Source organism: Rhineura floridana, chromosome 6, assembly GCF_030035675.1.
Source record: "Rhineura floridana isolate rRhiFlo1 chromosome 6, rRhiFlo1.hap2, whole genome shotgun sequence".
In the NCBI taxonomy this organism is placed as follows: Eukaryota; Metazoa; Chordata; class Lepidosauria; order Squamata; family Rhineuridae; genus Rhineura; species Rhineura floridana.
This window is the reverse complement of record NC_084485.1, coordinates 84,189,252-84,214,691: the sequence shown is the minus strand read 5'-3', so window position 1 is coordinate 84,214,691 and position 25,440 is coordinate 84,189,252. Positions and strand designations below refer to the sequence as shown.

Below are 25,440 nucleotides of genomic sequence, written 5' to 3'. Positions count from 1 at the left end.
TTTAGGACGGGCTTGACGGAGAGAAGGTTGGGGGAAGACGGCGTTAGCAAAGAGGGCAATTGGGGGGGCTACTTGGACAAATGAGTAATAAAGGAGAAGGGAATGGTGTTGGGAGACCTGGAGACGGGAGGTGTGTGGAAGGATCAGCTGGGCTGAACCGTGGAATAGCAGAAGGAGGCTACGGTAGGCCTCTGAGTGCAAAGTTGAGTAGGGGGAGGAGTAATTACGGTAGCCTTGGATTTCGTGTGATTTTCATGGTGGATGGGATAAAGTGGTTGTTTTTTTTGTGGAGAGGGTGAAGTGGATTCTAGATTGCAGTGTGGATATAGGGAGAGAGAAGCTGATCACAAGAGTGTATTCAAAGGTTTGTGGAACTAGGCTAGGGTAAGCGGGTCTGGATGGGCTGGATTAGAAAGTGTGATGGTGAGAGAGTTCTTGGGTACTGAGCTCTCCTGGGGGGAGGGGGCAAATGCTGATTTGTGGAACAACTTATGAACTCGAAACGGCAAAGTGGTGGGTCAAAACTAGGAATACTTAAGTAGAATACTTGGTTTTGTGTAGTTTTCTATGGGGCACTTTTCATTTTTTTCTGCGCCCTCCTCCCCTAGAAACCTCTGTGTTCAAGAACAAATATGCAAGTGTCGGGTCTTAATAATTATCTCTTGCCTTCTGTGCAGACACTGTTGATGCAGACTGCCTTGTAAAATCTAGCACTGTTGTTCTTGCTGAGCAGGCTGAGAAGGAGGGAGTTGACTTGTGGGTGTGTTTGTAGGGAAGTACAAATATAGTGTTTTGAATATTTAGGAAGAAGGAAGGCTTATGCTTGTGTAATATTAAAGTCTTTGATCATGGAGACTTCTTATCAATATAGAACTCATGTAAGGGGTGAAGTGTCAGATTCCTGCAGTTAATGGAAGACTTGTTAATACTTGGGTGGAAAGTGCACTTCATGTGTCTTTCTCTGTTGGCTATATAATATCCCCAGGTCCTGCTTGAAATTCTTTGGTGTGTGTATGAAAAACCATTATTTTTATAAAACATTTGGATGGCTGCAAAATATAACTATTAAATAGGATCTGGTGAAAATAGTTTTGAGGCTTAAGATAATAGTTGCTTTGTCTTGCACTGGCATTACTTGGGAAAGAGCAAGTTTTATGCATATGCCCAGTATGTTGAAGACAGTCATAAGAATTGTTCCATTTCCTTCTTTATTAGAGAAAATATACTAAAGTAGTACAACATCAGTCTAATAGGTCTCATAGGAAAAATTTAGCATCTAGAAATTTATAGATAACAATACTATTTTTAGCTCTTTAAATACAGTAGGAAAAACACGAAGACTTGCCTAGTGTTTTCTTAGGGTGGGCATAATTTATACTTGCAGGATTTACTTTTTTGTGTCTAGAACCCCAAAATCAATCAACCAGAGCTAGATGCAAAAGGAATTAAAGAATTCTGAGCTCAGGAATTTGTTTTGAGTACCAGGCATGAACTGAACTCCCTGCCCTGCCACACACACTCTTGGTTACTCCTTTGCACCCAATTTGCTTCATTTCAGCAGTCTAATTTGTGTGTGTGTGTGTGTGTGTGCCATTTTGTTGCCATTGTTAAGCAATTGGGAGTTAAGAAATTGTTGCCAACTTACTGAAAATCAGAGATCTTCCACTAGATCCTTAATCTACACTCTATGTCCTTCTGGTTTAGGTGATCATTGTCAGGGTAAGGAGGAGAGCTAAGTATGTTTTGGAAGGATAATAGAACTTGGAAATCATTTTAATTTTTATTACACAAAATTTATATGCTGCTTGATTGTATAAAGCAGTTTACACTGTGTATTTGAATTTTACCAGATGTGTGTTACATTTATGTAAACTTGTATTCACTTTTGCATGATTATATGTTGGTTTTCTTTATAGATGTATCTCAAGGAGATGAGTGGGTTTTGGATGATTCGCATTTTCACAAATCATTTTAGTTAATTTACCATTTGCGTCCCCCTCTTTCAACACAACAACCATAAGTGCAACATAATTTTACAGTCCACATAGTGAATACTGCATTGATATTTCTGCTAAATAGTTGTAGACAAATGTGATTGGGGAGAAATTTGAGACTTTTACTTGTTGAATTTCTGCTTCTATTATTGTATAGCATGCAGTAATGAAAACTGGAAATGAGTAGAAAGCTTTTTAAATTCTATGAAATATTAACATCGTTCTTGTTAAATGCTCTTTGTATATGTCCACCCAACTTTTATGCATACTGTTCTATTAAGCATAGTGGGACTTCTGAGTTAACTTATAGAGGATTGCACTGTTTTGTTTTAAATATCTGAGGAAAATTAAAGTGCTTTGTTTGTAGTGAGGCTTCATGCGCATAAAATCCTGAATTACCTAGGCATTAAAAACTCTCTGGTATCTAGGAGTTTTTCTACCTCTGTAGGATAAGAGAAAAGTGTAAACCTCATCATCTTTGAATAGAATCAGAAACTTTGCCTAACCTAGTAACAAATTGTCAGTATTTGTTGCCAAATACTTGGCAACGAAAGAAGAAGCAAAAGTGGAATGTAATTCCAAAAGCGGAGTGAGTTTTATTTAAATTTCTAGATTTTTTTAACGTTCTGAAAAAGGATGGCAATGGATGTGTTACATTCAATGCAAGTATTGAAAGATAAGCCAGTATGGCCTCACCAGTGGACATGACTGGTATGCCTGTCCAGGTATCTTCCTGGTATTGATATTCATTATATTTTGTACCGTTTACTGACTTATGGACAACTATTAAGGGGAAAGAAATAAGACTATGAAAGAAAAATAAATGTCTATTCTTTTGCTGTAATCTTTTTTGTATTTTAGAAAGAGCATTGTACTTGGAAACACATCGTTTTTGATACTTCCCCCTAAAGTAAGGACAAACTGGATTTCAGTGTCTTGAAATGAGACCAATTTAATGCAAGTCCAGGGCACACATTTCTCCTAAAAGACTATGAGACTGATACCTCATAATTTTTATTCTCTTTTTTTCCAGTCACCAGAGTAGGCTACAAATACAATTGTGATGGTTCTAAAACCTAAGTGTTTTTGAAAGACTGTAGTATGCTTGGATAGTGCTAAAGTTGTGTCTGAAATGAAGGGCAAGCAATTTGGACGAAAGGATTTCAGGTGATGTTGTACAAAACAAGCTTTTAGAAGATTAAATATCACACGGGATCTAGAGTCTTGAGATTTTTAGCCATTGTTTGGAGGAGGCACATCTGGTGACTACCATTAGTAATTTTATTGGAGGACGAGTCTTTCCTCTGGTTGCTGACTGCTCTCTTTTTGAAGCTTTCCAGCACATCTTGAATGTCCTTGTAATATGGGTGTCTTTCCATCATCTGCTAGGAATAGATACAGTGCGAGATGGAACATAGCTAGGTTTAGCATATAGGTAACAATTTAATAATAATAATAATAATAATAATAATAATAAATTTAATTTTTGTGTCGCCTATCTGGCCAAAGCCACTCTAGGTGACGTACAAACTAAAATTCAGTAAATTACAATACAGATAAAATACAATAAAGTCAGTACTATCATTAATCACAGCAGCATGAAATCAGTTAGGGCAATCAATAGATAATAAAATATTCCAAAAAAGTTAGCCCTCCCCGGAATTCCTAAAGGCCTGTCCAAAGAGCCAAGTTTTTAATGCCCGGTGAAATGTATCCAGGGAAGGGGCATGGCGAAGATCGAATGGGAGGGAGTTCCAGAGAGTGGGGGCCACCACTGAAAATGCCCTCTCTCTAGTCCCTACCAACCTAGCTGTTTTCGTTGGTGGGACTGAGAGAAGGCCCTGTGTGGCTGATCTGGTTGGGCGGCTTGATTTGTGGTACTGGAGGCGCTCCTTCAGATAAACTGGGCCGAGACCGTATAGGGATTTAAAGGTTAATACCAACACCTTGAATTGGGCCCGGAAAACAACTGGAAGCCAATGTAGGTGAAATAATACTTGTGTGATGTGATCACGGCGGCGGCTGTTTGTAAGCAACCGAGCCGCCGCATTCTGCACCAGTTGTAGTTTCCGGACCGTTTTCAAGGGTAACCCCACGTAGAGCGCATTGCAGTAGTCTAATCGAGAGGTGACCAGGGCGTGTACCACCAGTGGGAGCTGATGAATAGGGAGGTAGGGTTGCAGCCTCCGTATGAGATGTAATTGGTACCAAGCTGCCCGGCTCACTGCCGAAATCTGAGCCTCCATGGACAGCTTGGAATCAAGAACCACCCCGAGGCTGCGGACCTGATCTTTCAGGGGTAAACTTACCCCATTAAACTGTAGGTCAACAGCACCCAACCTCCCTCTGTCACCCACAAGTAGCACCTCGGTCTTATCAGGATTGAGCTTCAGTCTGTTCCTTCCCATCCACCCACTCACGGATTCCAGGCACTTGGACAAGGTCTCCACAGCCATATTCTGCCCATAGTTCTCGAAGTGCTTTTGTAAAGGCAAGTTAACGTAATACTCCCTTTGCAGATGGTATAGTGTCTACCAATAGAGTTGTTCAATCACCGAAGGTTTCATAGTAAATCATCTGAAGAGTCTGAAATAGAGAGAGCTTCTGCTGTGCTTAATGTACAGTTATATAGTTTCTTAAACATTAATCCCTGTACACAGTGAGAGAAAATTTAAACTGAGGAAGGAGCAGGAATAAGGACCAGCTCCTAAACTTCTTGTTTGTCCCTGTGGTTCCACTTCTCAAGGGAATATTCTCCCCAACTCTACAGGAAGAACTCTGGGATATTTCTATATACAATTCCAGTGTGTGTGAGTGTGAGATAGCATTATGTACTCTAGCTTGAAAATGTGAGAGGTATAAAGTATGGTATAACCTTTGGAATAACTCACCTAGAAGTATATAATGCTGGCTCCTTATCATGAAAATGCATCCTCCGTCTCCTTGATTCCAAAACAATGTGGTTCATTCTGTTCATAGCTATGGTGGAAAGGAAATCAAACTACCAGATAAAGAGAAATGGTGTGAAGTATGAATTCGAGTTGTTTTTAATCAAATTAAACAGGAATTTCACTCACTGTGCTCTTTTATTTTTTTAAGAATGTAATAGATGTTACAGGCAATTAATGCAGCTCCTTCATTGGCTTAATTTCTGAAGTGTACATAGATATTACTATTTTACAACCATGTGTGTGGAAACAGGAAAAGTAGTAATTCAGGTTCAGGTGCAGTTGAATTACAAAAAAATGCTTAGGTGTGCAGAACAGCTGGGTCGTTTACAATTCATCAGACGTTACTTATTAAAGACTATCTTGAAACATAGGCAGACTGTACTTCAGAAGTTTAATGTGCTGTTTATTTTAAATAGGAGAGCCTCAGAGCTACTTATTTAACAGTGTACAGTGTATATACCCAAATGGAGTGATATCTAAAATAACTATATATTGGTATAGGCATTTAAATTTATCCATACCAAGACTGGAACTTAATTGCAACCCACTGTGGGTTGAATCCAACAATCATTGTGCAAGTGGAATGACTTCCACTCATGCAGTGGAACTTCCCCTCTCTCCCCTCCCTCTGTGCTCCACAGATTTGCTTCAGGGGCTTGGGGGAACCTCCAGAGCAGATTTGGAGGAGATATCAGGAGGAAGGAGATAGAGGGGGAGTTCTGTTGCATGAGCAGATTCTGTTTCCACAGTGACTTTGTCAGATACAATCTAGAACCATTTAAAGCTTGGAGAACCCTAAATAGCATGGCAATAGAACTGGTCATGCTATACTTTGTTTATGGATAAATATACCTATCATCATAGTTAGTATCATCTGCTATTAATAGACATCTGCATTTGGATGATCAAATCTCTGCTTAATAAGCTGTGATACAAACGAATTTTGGGCATCCACACATAGCCACTTCACTCCTTCCTTTGTGCGAGTGAATAAGCTAGGAAGCTGCAGTTCACGGCTTCCTGTTTTATCCAAACCAGGAACTATGGATAATGGATTTCAAACAAGCCAGGTTATGAAGCCATGATAAGTTTGCCTTCACAGCCTGTCTTGTCTGGAAGCCATTAACTAGTTTCCAGTTTGAACATAACAAGAAGCTGTGAACTGCAGCTTCCTGGCTTGTTCACTTGCACAAAGGAAGAAGTGGCTGTGTATGGATGCCTGAAGCTTGTGCAAATCTTGAATTGCCAAACTGATACTTGTTTCTCAGAACGACCCATGTATAGTGTGAATGAGTTAATATGGGTCCAGCAACCAGTATGTTGACTTGGGTAAAGCAACAAGGATTAAATTTCAACTGAGGTGGGACTTATTTGTATGGCTTTATAGGCAGCAAGAATAATAATGACCTGCTTCCCAAGTATATCAGTTATGCCTTCCTTGTTTCAGTGTACAAAGAGTAAATTCTTTTTATGTTAACCTGCACTTCTGATCTTCAGAAATTTCATAAAATCTTTGGTGGATTAACATGGAAGTGTAAAACTATTAATGAAATCCTTTTTGTGACATATGTTTATTTGTGTGTGTATCCCACATGTGTAAAGTCTTGTACAGTGCACCCTTTCCAGGGTTTGTATGTGGAAATACACCCTCCGTAGGGCCCAGTTGGTGGAGGCTGGGTCACCCACTGTCAGGGTGGTAGGTGGGTTTTGGTTTTGCCAGTATGTTGTCCTGAGTTCAGGATTTTCAGGTTTTTTATGAGGTGACTGGCAGTTCACTTATGAGTGATCCTAAAGCCACATGCTTAGGACACCATTAGGTTTGGGCAAAATGGTTGGGGCAATGGCAGCTGATAGTTGTAGCCTATTTATTTACATTCATCTAATAGAAATCCATATGAAAACTTAGCCAGAATTTTATCTGAGCAGTCCTCCCCCTTCATCTTTATATTACCACCCTTAGGTTCCATTTGGAAGTTTAATGATATCCTAGGAACTAGGTCTTATATAACATATAGGACTGGTGGTAGTACTGGTCATTTAATGAGTTGTAACAAGGCCAAGTCTGCCACACCCTAACTGTCAACAACAGACATTCATTTAGCCACTCTTAACTCATGCCTATTACTTGTAACTAAGCCATAGTGCTACATAAAATATAACCTACAGTGTAAATCTATATGTACATATTTTGGGCATGTGGGTAGATGGGGAGTATAGAGATATGGAAAGCTGACTTAATGTTTCATGGGGACACATTTCAGTAAGCCCCAGATTGCTTTTAAGCCGCCAAAGATTTCATGAATGCATTTTTGCTTCTTGAATTTGGAGTAACAAAACCTTTAACCTCAAGAGATATGTCGCATTAGAGGGAAAGATGAGTATCTTTAAGATCACCAGCCAAACTGAATTACAGTAAAATGTCCTAGTTCCAAATGTGGTGATAATTCAGACAAGCAGTTTCAAGTGATGTTTCCAGTCTTGGGTTTTTTTGGAAGTTTATTGGTGTTTTCAGTGAAAAGGTTAGGAAGAATGAACAAATTTTCCTGAAAGACAGCTTGCCCACCATTACCCAACTTCCCTTGCAATTTGCATTTGTAGTGGATTTGTGAACATGTTTTAAGGTAAATCCCAAGTGCTGATTGTGAGGTCCAGCAGACTTGGACAGGGTCCTGTGTAGACTGAGTGTGCTTCCTAGAATATACATCCTGACCTTCAGCAACCAGTTCATGTTACCATGGTGGCTAACAAGTTTAAAATAAAATGAAAATTACCTTATTCAAAATAATAAACATACAAAATAGAAAAGACACAAACTAAAATTCAAATAAAACTAAAACCAATAGTTCTTTAAAAGCCTGAGCAAATGGAAATATTTTTGCTTGGTGTATAAACTGCCCTGGAGATTGCATTCAAATGGCAGGGAGTTGCCACTGAGAAGACACTCTGGTCACTGCTGCATCTCAGACAGCAGGAGCACAAAGAGCACAAAGCCTTGAATGATTATCTCAGTGGATGAGCAGATTGATATGGGAGCAGATGGTTCAGCAGATATCTGGATCCTTAGCCTTGTGGGGCTTTAAAGCAGGCTTGGGGAACTTCAGGCCTTGGACTGAATATGGCCCTGCAAGCCTCTCTAGCTAGTCCTTAGGATTTGCCCTAGACCATGCCCTGTTTCTCCAGGCCATGCCCCACAAAGGCTCTGCTCTGTGCCCTCCTCAAGTGCTTTTGGCTGACTGGAATATGTTATTGAACTGTGATTTCTGTTGCATGCCTACATGGAGAGATGTGTGTGTTGATATCTTTGGTTTTTATGGTTAGAATGTAGTCTATTGTACAAAAGTGAGTGGTACTCTGTCTACTATTGCCTCTGGCCCTGCCGGTCACTGGCATGCAGCTCTTGGAACGAAAGGTTTGTCACTCCATTTTAAAGGTTAAAACTATCTCTTGGAAACAGACTGGGAGCTAATGCAGTTCTTTTATGAAGACAATATATATCTGCATACTGATCTTGCTAGCAGTCTAGCCACAGTGTTCTACACTAGCTGCAGTTTCCAAACTGTACAGCCCCTTGTAAAACTCATTGCATTATTCCAGTCTAGAAGTTACCAGCCATGGCCACGCTGTCTCTGTCAAGAAAGGGTTGCAGTCAACATATCAGCCTTCGTTGAGAAAAGGCACTATATGCCACTGAAGCAACCTAAGCATCAAATGACAAAGTTGAATCCACAAGCACCCACAGGATGCATACCTGATCCTTTAGGGAGAGTGAAATCCTTTCTAGAACTGGTTGAACAGCACCTCCCTGGGCAGATGAACCACCCACAAACAGCACCTCTATCTTGCTAGGATTGAGTTTCAATTTATTGGTTCTCTTCTAAGTAGCAGTGCAGCACTGCTTCATCAGGAAATGACAAAGGTGGTGTCATATGCCCCAAAATCCTTTGCAGGACACAGGTGTTCCTCAGCAGATAAGTTGATGTGGAAATGGTTGGTTCCCTGACACACGCCTTAAGCACTTCAGTAGTTGTCCAGACCCCCTTGAACTTACCCACCAAATCATTTCCCCCCATCTAATCTCCCATGTTTCAGTGGAATGAAGGTGGAAGAATCATTTCTAGAACATTGCTTGAAATTTCAGATTTAACATGTCTGTTACTTAGTTTGAGGCTTTCTAGAAGAAATATATTCCTCGGGAATATTCTTGGTTTTTAATTCCTATAGAAAAAATTAAAATTAATTGAAGCATCTGACATCAGCTTTAGTTCATGATGGGTTTCCTTCTATTACTACATAGAATTAATAAACTTTAAAGAAATGTCATTAATAGATAATGAAATAGATTAATTTAAAATAGAATGTTTACATTAGAAATTTCTTCGTAGTATCCTGAAAAGCCCTGTTGTTGAAAACTGTTGTCTGTTTCTTATGATTTTCCTGCCAAAGTAAGAGATCCTGTGTAGTTTTTACTATAGCACCGCTGGGATTAGCCCTTCTTTTTTGTTGCTTTTACCTATATTAGGTCTTATATTTCCTTTTTATTACTGATATTCATAACTACTCAAACAGAAATAATTAGCAAATTGTTACTGTATCAAGAATATAGCACCAGTAGAGTATTGGATGTTAATCTTTTGAAATTTAATTCTTTTTACATCTTGAAAGTCCGAAAATAACATGAGGAAAAGAATTGAGCTGCTTTTCCTGTATAGTAATAGAAGACTTGAATGAGATCTTGGGGTCATTGTGGGTAGCTTGATGTCAGCCCAGTGTGCACCAGCTGTGAAAAACGCAAACTCCATGCTAGGGATCACTAGGAAAGGAATTGAAAAAGAAAACTGCTATCATAGTGCTGGTACACAAATTTTATGGTGCAACTGCTGTTGGAATACTGTGTACAGTTCTAGTTGCCTTACCTCAAAAAAGATATTGTAGAGTTGGAAAAGGCTCAGGAAAAGGTTCAGAAAAAGGGGATGGATTGACTCCCCTATGAGGAAACGTTATAGCATTTGGGGCTCTTTAGTTGAGGGAAAGGTGAATAAGTGGTGACATGACAGAAGTGTATGAAGTTATGCATAGCATGGAGAACATGGATAAAAAAGTTTTTCTTGCTCTTTCATAATAATGAAGCTAAATGTTGGAAGATTAGCACAAAAGTATTCATGCAGCACATAGGGAAACTGAAATTCACTCCCACAGGAGGCAGTGATGGCCACCAACTTTGATGGCTTTAAAAGAGGATTAGACAGATTCATGGAGGAAAAGACTACTAGCCATGATGGCTATGCTTTGCCTCCATGGTCAGGCAGCATGCTTCTGAATACTAGTTTCTGGAAACCGCAGGAGGGGAGAGTACTCTTGCCTTAGGTCCTGCTTGCAGGATTCCCATAGGCATCTGGTTGGTCACTATGAGGACAGGGTGTTGAACTTGATGGGCCATTGGCTTGATCCAGCAGGCTCTTCTTATGTTCTCAGATAAAATAGGTCCACCACATCACAATAACAGTATGTGCACCGTATAATCTAATAAGAATTTTTCTGCTGGTAGTTTCCCTGAGAATCTTGCAAGTAGCTCATTCCGTGAAAATATTCTTGGAAGTGATAGCATTGGCAGATCTGGCAGGATTGCAAGAACTGAAGTGTTTGTAGCTTTAGCAAACAGGAAAGGATGACCAAAGATAGTAAGACAGTTATGTGCTGAAATTGAAAGTTTAAACACGTAAACTCAGATCGCTTTTCTTGGAGAATCAAAATACAGACAATGGCAAACAGTATAGTAGACATGTTTTACTTGCAAGTTTGGCTGTTTCCCCATTACCCTTTTTCAAATGGGTGTGTCCCCCTCAGGGTTGATTTGAGTTAAATTAAATTGATTTAAATCATGATATAAATAACTTCTCTGAAGGACTCAATTTTAATGATTTGAATCACTAGAGAGGAAGGATTTTATTTAATCATTGTTTTTAGTAGAAGTACATTATTGTTTAATATAATACATATTCAGAGATGTAAGTTTCATTAGAAGGTAGGTATACACTAAGCAATTATTCTGAATTGTTTTCAGATTAATTTTCATCAAAAATGGGATATAATTTTGTCATTTTAGTACTAAAGCAGAATGAACTTGTGAAGTCATTCAGGAGATGAACCAGCTCCAACTGTTCAATTAATCATGATATTTTTGTCATAATGTGCCAGAATCACCACCCACCAAACAGGCTTTTAAATTGTACTAATAAGAGTATTTATTCATCTGGCTAGTTTTCTTCAACAAACAACATTAACAAAACACACACATGGATTTTTGAATGGTTAACTATTTCAGTTTTTAGATAAATGTAAAGTTCTTTAAAAAATAAAATTTAGTCAGTTTCAACTAATTCAACATGAGAAACTTAAAATATTGGGTGATACAGTTAACAGTCTTTTTCATCACCTTTGTCTTCCTTGTTCATTGTCTGGAAAAAAAATACTAACTTTCCTGCTTTTTCAGTGCCTAATTTATATCTCAATTTAGAATGAATTAGTCCAAAGGGGGAAAAAACCTCTACACCTGCAGAAGAGGCTACCACTGTTAAGAGCTGGATTACCACTTCAGTGGTCTTCTCCTTGTTCAGATCTACTCCATCTCCCCAAATTCTCTATTTGTTCACTTTCCCTATTTTTGCACTTAGAGGCAAGGCCCTGAGAGCGAGAGTGTGCAATTCATTTACACCACCTGCAGAATAGGACTGATGAGGTTATCTCCCATCTCCATAAACTGCTGTGAACATATTCATCAAATATCATTAGAAGTTTTATAATTAGTATTCATGATGAAATCTTTGACCTAGACTTTTTTTTTACTAATTGTTTTAAGAAAATTTTGAAATCTATTTAAATTAAAAAACATCCAATTTAAATTTAAAAAATGATTTTTATTTTTTTTAAAAAAAATCATTTATTTTTATCAAACCTGGTCCCCCTCAAGCCAAGCTATATTGCAGTATCTCCATTGGATCAGCGTGCGGAATACAAGAACAGGGATAATCTGTGGGAGGGAAAGCTGCTCTCCAATGCTTGCAGGTTCTTGTGCTAACATGCTCCCTGACCACTGGGCAGAGCCTACATTGAGATGAGGGAAGTAGTTTTCAGGGGAGAGTTGACAGGGAATGGAAGTTTCTAACTCCACCTGCTGCTTGCTCATTCTCTCTTGCAAATGCTCCTCCTCCCCCCCCCCCCGATCTCAGCATCAGAAGAAGCTTGTTGAGTTGGAAATACCATGTTTCACTCCTAACATTTACTTTGGCCCTCAGTCACTGTGTCTGCTGTTCAGGTTATATTAATCATGTGCCTTTTGCAATTCTATATTGATCAAAGTTGACCATGATGATTTAGTTTTGTGATTCTAACGGTGGAAGTGAGTTGGTGTTGCCAGCCTTCCAAAAGGGGAAAAGGTGTGTTGTGGACTGTTCATACTTTATTCAGCATGAATTGAACCAGGCTGCTGCTGTTCTTTTTCTTTCTTTGTTTCAGTATAGATTGGAATTTAGACTGAAGCAGTATTAGTTGATTACACTGGTTCACCATAAATACATTGTATTAAATTTAAAGAATAAAATAAAAATGGTTAATATATAAAGATGTTTTCTTCGATGTGGGAATAAGTGCTGCTTTCCGACCTATGGGCCAGTAAACCATAATGTGTGGTTGGACAGCACTTGGTTTTGCTGCTGTTGTTTATGCCTACTAATGGCTTCACTACAGAATTCCATTGCTCAAAATACATTAATATGGGAAACTGCAAAACAGTAGGAGCTAGCAAAGAACTGCTACTCCTGGTGTTGGCAGAGTGGTGCAGTCAAGAGATGCAAGGAAGAGATTAGGTATTGGTGGGAGAAGTGAAAGGAAGTGTTTTTAATTGAGAATATGGTAACTTACCATGATCTGGTAGAATTAATGGAATCTCGACTATTGTTTGGGTGCTGAGTGATTCCTGATTCAGGATAGCTTTCTATCTAAAGTTATATAGTAAATCCCACGTGGATCACCCAGTAATTTGTGCATATACTTAATTAAATATTGAGCCATAAGAGTATGCATCAGTAATTAGAAAACCACATACAGTTTATCTAGAGTAAAATAGTCTCTATTACACATTGAACTCTGGTTTGCAATCTTGGTTTGTAAATTGGAGCTTAAACCCCAGTTTTCTGGGAAACCATGGTTTAACAAACTTCTGCCTTTCCCAACCGGTGTGCCTCCAGATGTTGTTGGACCACAACTCCCATCAGCCTCAGCCATTGGCAATGCTGGCTGAGGCTAATGAGAGTTGTGGTCCAACAACATCTGGAGGCACACTGGTTGGGAAAGGCTGCTCTAAGTATTAAAGTAAGGCACACAAGAGGGAATGGGGGCATGATCACAGTGCTTATTCTTGGACTGAAGAATAAAGGCTTATGTGTTCAATTGTTGATGGGTTCACTGGGCCAGTAGGTTTACAAAGTTTAAACATTTGGACATAAAGTTTTGGCCTTTATATTGTGGATGCAACACATGAACTTGCAATATCACATTTTTGAAGGGGACATGATTTTGTTGTGTTTCACTGCATATAAATTGCAAAGCCAAGGCAAACTTTGCAAATAGCCATTTAAAAACTCTGTTTAGAAAGGAACAGTTCTTAAAACATTATTAATAAGGGATATTCTAGAGAGACTGCGCTTAACTTTTTTGCTTCCAATTCTGCTGGTTGTTTGCACTCTATGGTAATGTCTGCCAGAACTTTATTAAAAAATACACAGCTCCTAGCAGATTTACATAGTGCTGTGTTGTATCAGTTTAAACCTTCAAACCATGTAGTACTTTGCTTCTTGGCTAAACCTTTCAAGTGAGCTGAATAATAACTTGACTCTTGCATGTTGCATCCCAGAATATAACCCTAATGCAACCTGAAGAATCCTTTGCTAAAAGGAAAATATTTAATACTTGAGTGCAGTGAATAACTTCACACTCCAAGAGTTGGAATGCTAAATTCCTGAATTATTCTCTGTTTAGTTTCACATTTAGTTTAATCAGATATATTATGTCACTCATTCTCATTTGTTACTTGCCTGAAGGGTAAGTATAAGTTATCCCTGGATCAGCACCCAAGTGGCATAATGCATCTGCTCAAGGTGGAGTGCTGTACCTATAGATTCCATAATGCTGCAATATTATGCTATTATTAATAATATTGACATATTTGAACAACTGAAATACAAATCCACATCCAGAAATACAATAGGGCAAAACCAACCTACTAATAAAAATGGAACCAAGAAAAAGCAGTAGCCAGATCCAAAACGTATCCCTGGCTCAAACATATATGGTATACTCTCCTTGTCTTTGTTTTCCTTAAAGGTGTCCTCACTTCTGGAGGAAAAGTTGGAGTGCTGCCTTATCTTGATGCAAGTAAGCTACACTCTTTTGTACGAAGGGGATGGAAGTGGAGGGGGGGCAAAGAGAGTGAAGGAGCAGGCAAGAGTCCATATGACAGATGCTAATGTGTAATATAAATCAAGAGAAAATGGCATTAAAATCTAGAAATGGGTTCCATATTTAAGTTTGCTGCCTCTGACCCACTCCTTGGATGCCAAATCCAACATCCAAACCTGGATTTCGGGAGGGTCCTAGGCTCAACACCAAATCCTTTGCTCTTGGCGAAGCACATTTAAGCCATAAGAGGAGCCCTGCTGGATCAGACCAAAGGCTTATCTAATCTCACAGTGGTCAAGAGATGCCTATGGGAAGTCCACACAAAGGATGTGAGTGCTATAGCACACTTCCACTCATGATTCACAGCAACTGGCTTTCAGAAGCATACTGCCTCTGATGCTGAGGTACTGTAGAAATCATGACTAGTCATTCTTAAGAAGATGTGGCTGACCTTTTTTGGTTTGAGGTGAGGGCTGCGTTTGCAGATCCTCTGAGTGCTGCACGCTAATGGTGGCATGGGCATGGCCAAAGCTCGCTTGCTTGCACAAACACACATATACTACTTGCAGAAAATGGGCATACAAACACTCGCACAGCTGCAGTGCAGAGCAGCAGAGAGGGGATTTTCTTCCCCGTTGTAATGCTGGGAGAAGAAGAATCCTCACAACTCAGTGCTGCAGTGGGAAAGAAAATCCCTAGTTGGAAAAGGTGCCTCACCTTTCTCTTGTGCAACACCATTGCCAGGAGGTCTGAGGGATTCTTCCTGTTTCCTGAGTGCTAAGACTACCTAGCAATGGCAGCATGTAGGAGAGAGAAGAGGTGCCTTGCAAGAGGAAGATTTTGCTGCTGAATTTACTGAGAGTTGGCAGGCTACTTCAAGCAAGTTGGCTTTGGTTTAGAAAGAGCTTACATAGCTGAGATATAGCAAGTCACTACGTATACAAGATGTAATTAGCAGACAGAGTTCAAGGTCCTGTGGAGAAAGGAACCATAGTTCAGTGTCAAAGTAAATGTTTTGCATGTAGAGGTTTCCAGGTTCAGTCCCTGACATCTCCAGTTAAAATAATCATGTGGCAAGTGATGTGGAAGACAAAGGAAGGTAACTTCCTTTGTCCTGATATCAATTTGGTAGGCCCCACCACCTCTGACCAAAGATCCCAGAGATGACCATAATATATGTACAACACTTTTGCCACATTTAAGCAGTCTGTAAATTTAATTTCACTAAAGCTATATGGCACAGGGGACCAGTAAATAATGAAGGCTTTTTTGTTATATCTTCCTAAGCTATAAATCATGTGATTTCCTTTGTCTGCTTCCAGTGTGGATACAAAACTATACAACCATCTAACACTACACATTTAAAGCAGTATTATACCACTTTAAACAGACATGTCTTCCCCCAAAGAATTCTGGGAGGTTTAGTTAGTTAGATTTTGACTTATGGTGACCCTGTGAATAGAGTTGTCATGGTAAGCGGTATCCAGAGGGGGTTTACCATTGCCTTCCTCTGAGACAGAGAGGCAATGAGTGGCCCAAGGTCACCCAGTGAGCTTCATAGCTGTGTGGAGATTCGAACCCTGGTCTCCCAGGTCATAGTCCAACACTCTAACTACTACCCCTATTCCCCTCATAGAGCTATAGTTCCCAGAATTCCCTGGAAAGAGCCATTGATTGTTAAACCACTTTGGGAATTGTAGATCTGTGAGGGGAACGGGGGTCACCAAACAACTCTCAGCACCCTTTAACTACAGTTCATAGGATTATTTGGGGGAAGCCATGATTATTTAAAGAATGTGTCAATTACATGTTAAGGAATCTAGAGCCAGTGTGTCTCCTTTTATGAGTAAATGATGCAGTAGTATTGTAGCTTTCAAGAAAGTACTGAATCTTTGAGTTGCAAATGTTGAAATGATAGCAGAAAATGAGAGTAGGATGCAAAAGAATTATCATAACCTTACTTGCCCATTGCTTCTGGTAAAGTGTTCTCCAAGCTTTTAAGGTAACAAGCATTGAAATGTTAATAAGTGCTGCTGCTACCCTTCAGTACTAAAGGGCTACTGTCTTTTTATTTATTTATTTATAAAGATATTTCTATACACCATATAAAATATTAGGGCAGTATACAACAATAAAAACACTATTAAAAACAATACAAATCATTTTAATACAATTCATGAAGACTTGTGGGGTAATTTTGGACCCTAAGTGCACTTTTCATTGTATAATTTACACATAAGTAGACCTACAGGAATGTCCTCCTACAGCATTGTTGCCAATTGTCCCCAGTGTTTTCCTTCTGGAAAAAAAATACACTGGGCTTCAAAAACACCCCAGCAAAAAGCCTTGGAGCAAGTTCATGCCTTTAATTGTGGAATTTACACATGAGTAGACTTACAGGGTTGTCCTCCTAGGACATTGATATAAACTGTCACCCATACAACATCCCCAAATTTCCGCCAGTTACCATGTACCATTTTCCTTCTGGAAACAAACAAATAAAAAAAAACTAGGGTCCAAATACCCCGGTTTACTCAATATGCATGGAGAAGGGGCCAACATACACTGCTGAGAAAAATTCTACCTCCTTTGAATAAGTGTTTTTTGGCTCAAGAGGCTTTGGTAGTGTCAAGCACACTTGTGTTGGCAAAAAAAGGTTTCTGGAGTACAAAGTGATCCTATCCTTCCATTCAAAATCTCATTGGGGTCCAAATATACCCCAAAGTCAGCCAGTGTGATTTTTTTTTTTTGCTGGGTCTGCATGAGGATAAAGAAGGTGCACTCTAGCCATATATGTTATTGATGCAATACTGTGTCATCTTTTTCTTTTTTAAACTAATAGCCTTGTAAGGGTACAAGAGACAGAGCAGTATTGTATAACATTCTCGGTCAGTGGAGGAGTGGAGCAGACAAGAATGGGTTAACTCTCCTGGAGGCAGAGTCAGCACTATAACGCAAAAAGTCGAGCAACAGAGTCAGCCTATTCCTCCTGGGTCTCCATAAGGGATTCAGGAACAGTTTAGCTATTTTCTCTGCTCTTCTCAGAGAGTTTATCATCATCAACTGCAGTCAAAGCGCACAGACTTCTGCTTTCACTTCCTGCCCTCACTGAATAGCCAGATTTGAGGGAGGAAGAGAGGGATTGTTCTTTCTGAAGAGGCGCTGGAAGCAGTGGAGGCAGGGATCAGTCTCTCATCTCCCCCTGCTGTCCCTTATCGAACGCTCTTTCATGGTCCCAAGGAGAGGGAAACTTTCAGGAGTGTTTTAAGACCTTGGAGGAGCAGGGGTTGGTCCTTCACTATCCAAGGCTTTTTGTTGATTCAAAACCCCCCTGGGGCAACGGGCCTCCGCTAAGCGTGGTTGGCCTCCTTGCCGCATTGTTCTTAGGTAAAGCCGCTAAGCTTTCTTTTTCTAATCGGGGGAGGGGGCAGCTCCAGCCCCAGCCTTTTCCTTCTTCAGCTGGGATTTTAACTTTGCCTGGGGGAAGAGACAGCCCTTCTCATGCCTCTGCAGAGGAAGATGAGTCCCTGAGTGGGGGGGAATCTACATCTCAATTAAGCAATCCATTAGTCACCCTTGTCTCAGTGGCGGGAAGCATGCTAGGCTCCCCACCTGAAATAGTTTTGTTTTCTCGACTCCCTTCTATTCAGACAGGGGGAGGGGAAGATGCACATGTGGCTCCTGCAGGAAAAAAGCACACCAAATCTCACCATCTAGATAAGCCCTCTACCTCTTCAGCCGTGCTGGCCTGGCTTAACAAGGCCATGATGAAGGAGGCAGGGGCTTCCTTAACCAAGCATTGGGCCAGTGCACATAGGGAAAAAGGCTCCAAGCACTCCAGGGCACGCTGCCATGATTTATTCTCATTTTCGTCCTACTACTACTACTACTACTACTACTACTACTACTACTACTGGGAGGCCAGCCCAGTTAGAGAAAGGGGGAAGAGTAAAAGAAGGGGCTCTTTACAGAAGCCTAAACCACACAGAGATAAACACAAAAGATGTTCCAGCTCTGGGTTCCCACCTGACTCCTGGCGGGAGGGCACTCCCCCGTCATCTGCCACATCAGACTCAGAAAAGGAAGAAGGGGAACAATCGGGAGGATTCCCCTATGCCATCCCTGGTGCATAAGAGGCTGTATTCTCCTGACTCCTATCCTATTTTGATGTCTAAGGCTATGGCCTGCCTTTAGGTAGACCCTGCTAAGGAAACTCCTCAGGAGGGGGAACTAGAGGAAGGGGAACAGGGATCTTCAAATGTCTTCCCCAGGTCACGGGATCAGAAGGTGGTCATTCCCTTTCTAATGTTCTTCAAGGACATTGTTATGGAAGAATGGGATCATCCAGCCAAATCCAAAGCTCCACATGCTCTGTCCATGACCATGGCAACCCTTCAAGTCCCTGCCATTGATGAGCCTGTGTCTGCCCTCGGGGCCAAGACAGCTATTCCCAAAGAAGGAGCAGATACTCTTTTCAGACCAAAGTGACAAGCGCAGTGAGACCATCTTAAAATGCGCACATGAATAATCTGCATTGGCCATGAGAGCTTCGGAAGCCAACTCCTTCCTGGCACAGGCTGCAGTAAAGTGGGCTAAAGCGCTACTATCAGAAGTGCTTCCCGATGCCAGACACGTCAGGGAGGGGCTGCACAAATTGGCTAAAAGCTGAATTCCTAGCAGATTCCTCCTTAGACAGCCTACAGTACTCAGCAAGAGCTCTTGGATATGGAGTGGTAGTAAGACGCAATATATGGCTGAAACAGTGGGAAGTGGACCATCACCCCAAAGCCAGTCTTGCAGCTCTGCCCTACTTTGATGGGCAGCTTTTTGGCAAGTCTCTAGAGTGCCACGTGGTTGAGACCAAGGATAAAAAGAAGGCCCTTCCATTCCCAGGAAGGATGACAAATCCCATAAGAAGGCTTCACATTCCTTTCTTCCCAAGGGCTAGCCAACTACCTACAGGACTACATGTCAGTTCTGGGAATCCTGGGACTCTTCCTGGAATTCCTTCCGCCAGTGCACCCATTCCACACCCTCCAGTGGTGGGGAAGGCAACAAACATAGTCAAAACCCCAAGCCCGATGTCAAGCAAAGCCATGCATGACGCCAGGACGGCTCAGGTGGAGGGCAGACTTCAATTTTTTGCACGTGCCTGGGCAGTCTGCATATCAGACAAATGGATACTGAGCACCATCCAGTCTGGCTACTCCCTAGCATTCAGGCAGATGGAGGACAGCTCCTCCATCTTGTCAGAGAACCCTGGATACCATTTTTCATCTCCTTGAGATAGGAGCCATAGAACCCGTGCCAGAGCATCAGCGGTCCTCAGAAATCTTCTCTGTGTTCTTTTCATTCCCAAACGCAATGGCAATGGCCATCTTGGATTTAAAATTCCTGAACCGCTTCCTGCGGACAAAGAAGTTCAAGATGGAGACGCTCAGGTCTATTGTGGAAGCCATTCAACCTGGGGACTTCCTGAGATCTATAGATCTCACAGAGGCGTACCTGCACGTCCCCATTCTCCAGCAGCAGAGACGCTTCCTCTGCTTTGTGCACGGCCAACCACCAGTTTCAATACAGGGCTATGGCCTTCAGCCTCGCCTCGACCCCGCAGGTGTTCACCAAAATCATGGTAGCAGTAGTGGCATACCTTCGCGCTCAGGGAGTCCACGTATACCCTTACCTGGACGACCTTCTGGTGAGGGCCTCTTCAGCGATAGTGGCACAGTGGGATCTCCACACTACCATCCAATGTCTGGAGAACCATGGCTTCATCATCAACAGGGACAACAGCCATCTGATACCCACCCAGCGCCTTCAACACTGGTCATCGACACAGCTCAAAGCAAGCTCTTCCTGTCCACCGATCCCACACGTGCCTGCAAGGCAGCCAGGCTCCTCTGATGGAACTGGCTCAGCTGCAGGGCTCCACAATAGCAGCCATAGACTCAGTGCTGTGAGCGTGCTTCCACTCAAGAGCCTTGCAGCGGCTGCTGCTTCTATATCAGGACCAGATCACCTTGCTCCAGAACTGGCTCATCACCCTCCTGAGGCATGTGTGGGAGTCCCTCCAGTGGTGGGGATGTTTACCTCATCTGGAGAAAGGCCTTTCCCTCAGAGCTCCAACAGTCTCAATAGTCACCACAGATGCGAGCCTATATGGCTGGGGGGCCACCTGTTGCTCCAACATCACATGGGGAAGTGGTCAGTGCAGGAGCGGTGCCAGTCAATCAACTGGTTAGAGCTCAGAGCAATCCGACTAGCACTTCAGGAGTTCCTATCTCTTATTTATCAGACTCATGCGCTAGTATGCACTGACAACTTCACAGCCAAATTGCATGTCTGCAAACAAGGGGGCACAAAATCAGGCCCTCTTCAGAGGGAGACCAACCTGCTGTTCCAATAGGCAGAAAGGCACCTGGCTTCCATTTTGGCCATATATGTACAGGGAATCCTGAACACACAAGCAGACTGGCTGAGCCAGGAACAAGTCCACCAAAGAGAGTGGGCCCTTCACTGGGACGTGTTCCTAGAGATCACTCGGAAGTGGGAGCTCTCATGCATGGACCTGTTTGCCTCATCGGTGAATGCCCAACTGGACCAGGTCATGTACAAGGCTGGGATCCACATGCCCAGGACATAGATGCCCTGTCAGCCCCCTGACCTCGGGGACTCTTCTACGCCTTCCCTCCCCTACCTCTTCTTTCCAGGCTGCTGTGCAGAATCAGAGTTCTCTAGGCCCAGGTGATAGTGGTGGCTCCACACTGGCCACTGAGACTGTGGTTTTCCGACCTAGTGGACCTCCTGGGATCTTTTGTTAGTCCTTAGAGCTCTCTCATAACATCCATTTGAACCAGCACGTTCAATACCAATCAAGGACCTCACCCTCAAGACAGTTTTTCTTGTGGCAATCACCTCAGCCAGGAGGGTGGGGGAACTGGAGGCCCTCTCCATCTGGGAGGAGCTGTGCATATTTCACCCAGACAAGGTGGTTCTTCACCCTGCTCCCAGTTTTCTGCCCAAGGTCAATTCCTTGAACTAGACCAGTGGTTCCCAACCTGGGGGCCATGAAGTAATCGGGGGGGGGGGCGTGAACAGCAAAGGATGTATTTATTTATTTGTTTGTTTGTTTAAACTTCTTCCCTCCCTGGATGCATTCTGCTCCCCACTGCTGCTGCAGATGACCCTCCCCCTTGCTCCAAACGAGGGTAGTTTTTGCTGAAACAGCCAAGTGTCTTTCAGGTGCGGTGAGGGCAGGCGTCTGTCTATAAAAACATTTGGTAGATGCCGAAGGAGGCTGAGGGTAGAGCTACCAGGAAGAAGAGGGGATTACTGTTGCCGACTCCTGTCTCCTCGCACTGCCACTGCTGACGACGCCCTTGCTCAGAATGAGAGAAGAGGGCTTTTTGTGAAGCAAAAAGAAGCAAGACTGCAAGGAAAGGCTCTTTTCCCCCTTTCCTTTGTGACAGCTGGCCTGCTTGCCTTTCTTGGCTCCTGCTTTGCTGCCACTTCCTTTTAAAAATTCTTATTTGTGAGGCCACCCAGATCTCGCCTTCAGCCCAGACAGAGCCAAGAAGCAGTGAGGAAGCACAGGACTTGCTCACCCTCCATTTCTGAGGCTAAGTGTGTATGCCAACATCCCTCCTTCCTTCCACCTACACTCCACCCCCTCAATATCTCTCTCCAAGACGCTGTAGCACTTGAGGGCTTCCCCCTCCCATGTGACTGAATACATGCATGCCTGCAGATACTTGCAGAGGGGGCAGGTGTGTATGCGCTCGCTGATCTGTCTTCTGCTCCGCTTTCATTCCCCAAGCGCACGCTAACCAAGTCATCAGTTCTGGTGATCATCCCAAGGCCTAAAAGCACTAACCCCCTCCTCAATCTGTGCACCTTGTTATCTGCAATGCACAATCTAGCATCCCCATCACCAACACATTACTGCTTCTTGATTATAATTTAAAGAAAAAAAGCTCAGCAGGTTGAGATCCTGGTACTGCAGCAGAAATATATTTATTTATTTAATTATTATTGCATATATATCCCACCTTTCCTCCAAGTTGCTCAGAGTGGTGCATATGTTGCCCCCCCCTTCCATTTTATCCTTACACAGACCCTGTGAGATAGGTCAATCTGAGAGACTGTGTTTGGTCCAAGGTCACCCAGTGGGCTTCATGGCTGGGTGGGGATTTGAACCTGGTTCTTAGTCAAATGCTGTAACCCACTGGTGTTGGGAGACAGGATTGTACATCTTCAGACTGTGAGGGGGGGAAGGGGGATACCAATTTGATTGGATCTTTGCATTAAAAAAAGAAAGCAACACCTCCTTGTCTGCAGGGAACTTTTTATGGAAAGGGATATTTGGAGATGTGATTTTGCCATGCACCATTTTTTCATTTAATGGAGGCTAAAATTATAATTAGCTTGGGGGGGGTCACAAAAATGTTTGAGCTTACAAAGGGGGTCCCATAATAAAGGTTGGGAACCACTGAACTAGACCACATGAGCTATCGTGTCTAAAAACAAAAGTATTGCAATAAAAATGTGCAAGTAAAGCTTTGCATTTGTTTGGATATAACATCTAAACCATATTCAGTGCGCTTTGATTTTTTTTCATAATCACAAATACTCTTGGGAGAAGGATGCTGGGGTAGATTAATGTTTGGACTGATTCAGCAGGGGTCATGTTCTTAATTTTTTGAGGTACATCAGCAGGTAAAATTAACCAAACATACCTTTTTAGTTTTGCTTACTTAATAAGTCAAGCATGTTAAATCAGATCCTACTGCATTGGTCCTCAACTTGTGGGTCTGAACCCACTACCAGGTCATTGCTTTATCCAAGGTAGGTCACAGTAGCAGCATGAATTGGCTCCAACATGCATGTTTGGATTGAATTTGGTCCCAGGTCTGAAAAACTTTTAAGATGTAGGACTTAGAGAATCAGGATATGGTCCAGGAAATCCACATTGCTGGTTTGAGTTGAATTTTGAGAAGGCTTGCGCGTGTGTTAATATCTCTAACCAAAGAGTGTTGAACTCCCATCTGGGAGACATGGAACTCAAATTCTAGCTTGCCCATGGATTATTACCCTCCCTTCCATCCCTAGTCAGTAAAAGGAAGATGATCACTTTATTGGAAACGTGCATGAGCAGAATAACCAAGGAAGCCTTGGCTCATTGTTATATCTGAACCAGGGATTGTGGCTTGCTGCACCTGGACAAACCATGACCAGCAAAGCAAACCAAACCATGGCTTCTGATTGGGCAGCAGTTGTGGAAGCTTTTCTTTCACTAGGTGACCTTCTTGTTGTTGGACTTCCATGGGCAGGGGAACATGAAAAGGCCCAGTATCTATGGCCCTGGCACTTTTCTTTCAGCACACACAGCCACAAACGCAGGACTGGTTTGTTTCTTAATTATTGGGGATAGGGGGTTACATCACCTCCAAACTTTACTGATGAATACTTCTCCATCGTTCCTGGGGGACTTAGGTTGAGGCCTCACACCCTGCCCTGTAGCCTGCCAATCCCTCAAGTTCTCTTCCAGTCCCTTTTCCTTGTCAGTCTTTGACACCCTCTGAGCTCCAGTCAGGTCCTCTGTTACATGGGCCTCTGAAGGTTCACTGTCAACAGCTGGGGAGCGACCCAGCTGTTTTCTATTGGCTTGTCTCCCATCCACTCTTCACCAGCAATTTGTGTTGACTGGGAACCTGATCCTGCATCAACACAGAAGAGAAGCCAAAGGGGCAGTGAGGTGGTCCCTGGTGATCATTCAGTTGCCAACACCATATTGCTACAAATAAGACCACAGCATGATAAAATACTATAATAGCATAAACAAGTGGAACAGATTTTCAGTTAGGTTTCCTCCAAAGTCCTTCATAAAACACCAGAATGAATGATACAGGGCGTGGGGAACCTGTGGCCTTCCAGATGTTGTAGACTACGAATCCCATAATTCCAGACCATTGACCATGGACACTGGGCTGAAGGGAGTTGTAGTTCAGAACATCTAGAGGGCATCAGGCCAGGCTAGATAATATCAACTTCTATTCTTCCTTGATTATTCCTCCTCACTGAGCTATATGACATAAAGAGGAAGTGCTTTTAGTTCTATGACTGACTGGCTTGTAGTTCTCAAAAAGTGAAATTTGGGCCTTGAAGAAATGAATGTGGTGCGACAGCCTTAAAACACTACTGTTCTTGTTTCTTGGGCAGATATGAAACCTCCCATAATCTTAACTTTTGGGATTCTAGACCTGTAATTTCTACCAAATTGATATATCAATGAGGATGTTTTCAATTCCAAAATGAATGGCATCCTTAGTCATTGCCAATACAGTAGGGACCCACTCATACGGCAAGTTAGGTTCCAGACTCCCGCCGAAAAGTGAAAACCTCTGAAAAGTGGATCAGCTGTAGCGCAGAGGTCTGGAACCTAACCCGCTGATTGAGCCGGAGGAGAAGATCAGCTGTAGCGCGATACAACTTATCTTCTTCTCCGGCACGATCAGCTCCAGTGCGGGAGTCTGATCGCGCCAGAAGAGGAGATCAGCTATAGCATGCTACAGCTGATCTTCCCCTGCTCCAGCTCGATCAGCTGGAGTGTGGGCGTCTGATCGCACCAGAAGAGGAGGAGATCAGCTGTAGCGCTCTACAGCTGATCTTCCCCTCCTCGGGTGAGATCAGCTGGAGCGTGGGGAGCTCCAGCCTCCAGCTGATCGCCCCACTGGCACCGTATTAGCAGAACGCTGGAAAGCGGGGTGCCAAGAAGCAGGGCCCTACTGTATTCTGCAGTATATGTGTCCAAATGCCAATTAGTCATAGCTTTAGTAGCTGGTAGGGTTGATTAATTATAGACACTTCAGCAGCAAGGGTGATTTTAGTAGGTAGTAAAATCTGAATGTTTCTTAAGAGATTTTCTGAACTGGATTTTAGGAACTACTTTTTTTGAAATACATAACGATAAAGTGAATCTCACTATTAGACACACCTACATTTCCCAGAAGAGTTTACACATTCGCTGCATTGACCCTTACTTT

At 42.3% G+C, this 25,440-nt stretch overlaps 1 protein-coding gene across 6 annotated transcripts in view; it reads left to right on the top strand.

Annotated features, from left to right (window-relative positions):
* GPBP1L1 (GC-rich promoter binding protein 1 like 1) overlaps window positions 1-25,440 on the top strand; it is a 61,696-nt gene that overhangs the window by 10,944 nt on the left and 25,312 nt on the right. For 2 of the 6 annotated variants that reach the window (XM_061632834.1, XM_061632832.1), the window contains exon 2: window positions 14,324-14,374. The exons of 3 other annotated variants lie outside the window; for them this stretch is intronic. The gene's annotated coding sequence lies outside the window, so the exon portion shown is untranslated. Of the gene's footprint in view, window positions 1-91; window positions 184-14,323; window positions 14,375-25,440 lie in introns of those variants that run through there. One more of the 6 variants, XM_061632836.1, reaches the window with a different exon arrangement.